This window comes from Arachis hypogaea, chromosome 4 (assembly GCF_003086295.3).
Source record: "Arachis hypogaea cultivar Tifrunner chromosome 4, arahy.Tifrunner.gnm2.J5K5, whole genome shotgun sequence".
NCBI classification, from domain to species: domain Eukaryota; kingdom Viridiplantae; phylum Streptophyta; class Magnoliopsida; order Fabales; family Fabaceae; genus Arachis; species Arachis hypogaea.
In genome coordinates, this window is record NC_092039.1 from 89,857,312 (window position 1) to 89,863,008 (window position 5,697).

The following is a 5,697-nucleotide window of genomic DNA, read 5'->3' on the forward strand; positions in this document are numbered from 1 at the left end:
CAAGAGAATCCGGAAGGTCTAAACCTTGTCTGTGGTATTCTGAGTAGGATTCAATGACTGAATGACTGTGACGTGCTTCAAACCTGTAACTTACTGGGCGTTAGTGACAGACGCAAAAGAATCACTGGATTCTATTCCAGTAGGGGAGGGAACCACACCGGTGATTGGCAGCACTGTGACAGAGTGTGTGCATTAGCTTTCACTGCGAGGATGGGAGGTAGCTGCTGACAACAGTGAGACCCTACACGAGTTTGCCATGGAAAGGAGTAAGAAGAATTGGATGAAGACTGTAGGAAAGCAGAGAGACGGAAGGGAAGGCATCTTCATACGCTTATCTGAAGTTCCTACCAATGAATTACATAAGTATCACTATCTTTATCTTTTATGTTATTTTCGTTCATCACCATATACATTTGAGTTTGCCTGACTAAGATTTACAAGATGACCATAGCTTGCTTCAATACTAACAATCTCCGTGGGATCGACCCTTACTCACGTAAGGTTTATTACTTGGACGACCCAGTGCACTTGCTGGTTAGTTGTGCGAAGTTGTGTAATGCCATGTTATTGAGCTACCAAGTTTTTGGGGTTCATGACCGGGGATTATGAGAGTTGTGAAAAAGTATTGTTCACAATTTCGCGCACCAAGTTTTTGGCGCCGTTGCCGGGGATTGTTCAAGTTTTGAGCAAGCTTTTGGTAACATCAGTGCCAAGATCCGGCAACAACATCAAGTTTTTGGTGTTATTGCCCGGGATTGTTCAGTTTGGACAACTGACGGTTCATCTTGTTGCTTAGATTAGGTATTTTTTTTCTTCAGAGTTCTTAAGAATGAATTCTAGTGTTTCAATGTGATGTTCTTATCATCACCAAAGCTGATTGATCTTCATCAATTTAGTTCTTGAATGCAATGTCCTGCTGAAGCTTAGCCGGCCATGTCTAATTTCTTTAGACTAAAGCTTTAGACTAACATTGCATGATTCCTGGAATTCTCATTAAGAATTTTGATACCTTTATTTTCTTTTTCTACATAATTTTCGAAAAATCCAAAAAAAAAAATTATAAAATCATGAAATCCAAAAATATTTCTTTTTTGAGTCTAGAGTCTCATCTTAAGTTTAGTGTCAATTGCATGTTTCTGTTCTTATTGCATTCATGCATGTGTCCTCATTGATCTTCAAGTTGTTCTTGATGATTTCCTTGTTCTGATCTTTGAATTCTATTGACTTGAGTGTTTTGTGTGTCTCATATGCATTTTCGTTTTGTTAGTGTCAGTAGTATACAAACTGCTAAGTTTGGTGTCTTGCATGCATTGTCATTTGATTCTTGTTGCATTTTGGTTTGTCCTTATTATTAAAAATCCAAAAATATTTTTAATTTGTGTCTTTTCAAGTCAATAATACAGAGAATTGAAGATTCAGAACATACAGCAGAGGAATTGCACAGAAAAAGCTGGGCGTTCAAAACGCCCAGTGAAGAAGGACAGACTGGCGTTTAAACGCCAGCCAGGGTACCTGGTTGGGCGTTTAACGCCCAAAAGGGTAGCATTTTGGGCGTTAAACGCCCAGAATGGTATCCATTCTGGGCGTTTAACGCCAGGATGGCACAAGGGGGAAGATTTTGTTTTCAAAATCAATTTTTTTTTAAGTTTTCAAAGTTTTTCAAAATCAAATCTTTTTCAAATCAAATCTTTTCAATCAAATCTTTTTCAAAATCAATTTCTTTCCTTTTTCAAAAATACTTATTAACAATTAATGATTTGATTGAACATTTTTTGCCTTTTCTATTGAGGAAGGTTTTATGTTTGATTCATATCTTTTCTTGTTAGGCAAGTCATTAATTTTTAAAATCATATCTTTTCAAATTGTTTTCAAATCATATCTTTTAAAATTGTTTTCAAATCATATCTTCTCAATCACATCTTTTTAAAACCAATCATATCTTCTTAACCACATCTTTTTCAAAATAGTTTTCAATCAAATGTTTCTGATTTCTAATTTCAAAATCTTTTTCAAAAATCATTTGATTTCTTTTCCCTTTTCATTTTCGAAAATTAAGTAATGTTTTTCAAAAATATTTTTTTAAATTTTCCACTTAATTTTCGAAAATTACTTCCCTCCTTCTCACATCCTTCTATTTATGGACTAACACTATCCCTTAATGCAAAATTCGAACTCCATCTTCTTTGATAAGTTCGAATTTTCCACTTCTGTCTTCTACTCTTCTTTTCCTCTGACACTTCAAGGAATCTCTATACTGTGACATAGAGGATTCCACATTTTCTTGTTTCCTTCTCTTTCTTATGAGCAGGAGCAAAGACAAAGGCATTCTTGTTGAGGCTGATCCTGAACCTGAAAGGACCTTGAAGAGAAAGCTAAGAGAAGCCAAAGCACAACTCTCTTTAGAGCACCCGAACGAACTCTTCAAGGAAGAAGAACTCATGGCAGCCGAAAACAACAACAATGCCAACAATGCAAGGAAGGTGCTTGGTGACTTTACTGCACCTACTCCCGATTTCTATGGGAGAAGCATCTCTATCCCTGCCATTGGAGCAAACAACTTTGAGCTTAAGCCTCAATTAGTTTCTCTAATGCAACAGAATTGCAAGTTCCATGGACTTCCACTGGAAGATCCTCATCAGTTTTTAGCTGAGTTCTTGCAAATCTGTGACACAGTCAAGACTAATGGGGTTGACCCTGAGGTCTACAGACTTATGCTATTCCCTTTTGCTGTAAGAGACAGAGCTAGGACATGGTTGGACTCTCAACCTAAAGAAAGCCTGGACTCATGGGAAAAGCTAGTCAATGCCTTCTTGGCAAAGTTCTTTCCACCTCAAAAATTGAGTAAGCTTAGAGTGGAAGTCCAAACCTTCAGACAGAAGGAAGGAGAATCCCTCTATGAAGCTTGGGAAAGATACAAACAATTGATCAGAAAGTGTCCCACTGATATGCTTTCTGAATGGAGCATCATAGGTATTTTCTATGATGGTCTCTCTGAACTGTCCAAGATGTCTTTGGATAGCTCTTCTGGAGGATCTCTTCATCTGAAGAAGACGCCTACTGAAGCTCAAGAACTGATTGAAATGGTTGCAAATAACCAATTCATGTACACTTCTGAAAGAAATCCTGTGAACAATGGGACTAGTCAGAAGAAAGGAGTTCTTGAGATTGACACTCTGAATGCCATATTGGCTCAGAATAAAATATTGACTCAACAAGTCAATATGATTTCTCAAAGTCTGTCTGGGATGCAAAATGCACCAAGCAGTACTAAGGAAGCTTCATCTGAGGAAGAAGCTTATGATCCTGAGAACCCTTCAATAGAAGAGGTGAATTACATGGGAGAACCCTATGGAAACGCCTACAATCCTTCATGGAGGAATCATCCAAATCTTTCATGGAAGGATCAACAGAGACCCCAACAAGGTTTCAATAACAATAATGGTGGAAGAAACAGGTTTAGCAATAGCAAGCCTTTTCCATCATCTTCTCAGCAACAGACAGAGAGTTCCAAGCAGAATAATTCTGACTTGGCAACCATGGTCTCTGATCTAATCAAAACCACTCAAAGTTTTATGACTGAAACTAGATCTTCCATTAGGAATCTGGAAGGACAAGTGGGTCAGCTGAGCAAGAAAATTACTGAACTCCCTCCAAGTACTCTTCCAAGCAACACAGAAGAAAATCCAAAAGGAGAGTGCAAGGCCATCAATATGGCCGAATTCTGGGAGGAAGAAGAGGCAGTGAACGCCACTGAGGAAGACCTCACTGAACGTCCACTGACCTCCAATGAGTTCCCCAATGAGGAACCTTGGGAATCTGAGGCTCAAACTGAGACCATAGAGATTCCATTGGACTTACTCCTGCCATTCATGAGCTCTGATGAGTATTCTTCCTCTGAAGAGGATGAGTATGTCACTGAAGAGCAAGTTGCTAAATACCTTGGAGCAATCATGAAGCTAAATGACAAGTTATTTGGAAATGAGACTTGGGAGGATGAATCCCCTTTGCTCACCAAAGAACTGAATGACTTGTCTAGGCAGAAACTACCTCAAAAGAGGCAAGATCCTGGGAAGTTTTCTATACCTTGTACCATAGGCACCATGACCTTCAAGAAGGCCTTGTGTGACTTAGGATCAAGCGTAAACCTCATGCCCCTCTCTGTAATGGAGAAATTAGGGATCTATGAGGTACAAGCTGCAAAAATCTCACTAGAGATGGCAGACAACTCAAGAAAACAAGCTTATGGACTTGTAGAGGATGTTTTGGTGAAGATTGAAGACCATTACATCCCTACTGATTTCATAGTCCTAGAGACTGGGAAATGCATGGATGAATCCATCATCCTTGGCAGACCCTTCCTAGCCACAGCAAAGGCTGTGATTGATGTTGATAGAGGAGAGTTGATCATTCAAGTGAATGAAGAATCCTTGGTGTTTAAGGCCCAAGGATATACCTCTGTCATCATGGAGAGGAAGCATGAAGGGCTTCTCTCAAAACAGAGCCAAACAGAGCCCCCACAATCAAACTCTAAGTTTGGTGTTGGGAGGCCACAACCAAACTCTAAGTTTGGTGTTGAACCCCCACATTCAAACTCTAAGTTTGGTGTTGGGAGGTTCCAACACGGTTCTGAGCATTTCTGAGGCTCCATGAGAGTCCTCTGTCAAGCTAGTGACACTAAAGAAGCGCTTGTTGGGAGGCAACCCAATGTTTTATAATTAATTATTTTCTTTTGTTATTTTATCTTTTTTGTAGGTTGATGATCATAAGAAGTCACAAAAATAATGAAAAAAGCAAAAACAGAATGAAAAACAGGAAGAAAAACAGCACACCCTGGAGGAAGATGCTGCTGGCGTTTAAACGCCAGTCAGCCTAGCAGTTGGGCGTTTAACGCCCAGTCTGGCACCCATCTGGGCGTTTAACGCCAGAAAGGGGCACCAGACTGGCGTTAAACGCCAGTAAAGGGCAAGAACCTGGCGTTAAACGCCAGGAATGGGCACCAGCCCGGCGTTTAACGCCAGAAATGGCTCAAAACGTGGATTTTGATGCCATTTGGTGCAGGGATGCCTTTTCCTTGACACTACAGGATCTGTGGACCCCACAGGACCCTACCATCACTCTCTCTCTTCTTCCCCCATTCACCAATCACCTCAACACCTCTTCCCCAAAAACCCCTCACCTATCAAATCCCATCTTTCTCTTCACCACACACATCCATCCTTCATAAACCCCCACCAACCTCACCCTTCAAATTCAAATCACTTTCCCTCCCAAACCCACCCATCATGGCCGAACCATTACACCCCTCTCTCCTATATATACCCTTCTTCAACCCTTCATTTTCACACAACCTAAACACCTCTTCTCCCCCTCTTTGGCCGAACACACCACCATCTCCCTCTTCCTCATTTCTTCTTCTTTTACTCTCCTCTTTCTTCTTTTGCTCGAGGACGAGCAAACATTTTAAGTTTGGTGTGGTAAAAGCGTTGCTTTTTCGTTTTTCCATAACCATTATGGCATCCAAGGCCGGAGAAACCTCTAGAAAGAGGAAAGGGAAGGCAAAGGCTTCCACCTCCGAGTCATGGGAGATGGATAGATTCCTCTCAATGGTGCATCAAGTCCACTTCTATGAAGTTGTGGCCTTGAAGAAGGTGATCCCCGAGGTCCCCTTTTCACTCAAAAAGGGTGAATATCCGGAGA

At 40.6% G+C, this 5,697-nt stretch overlaps 1 non-coding gene across 1 annotated transcript; it reads right to left on the reverse strand.

Annotated features, from left to right (window-relative positions):
- Positions 1 to 2,843: 2,843 nt before the first annotated feature.
- Positions 2,844 to 2,951, reverse strand: LOC112798991 (small nucleolar RNA R71). Its single transcript, XR_003200583.1, has one exon. It is a non-coding gene; the product is annotated as a small nucleolar RNA R71 (small nucleolar RNA).
- Positions 2,952 to 5,697: the final 2,746 nt, after the last annotated feature.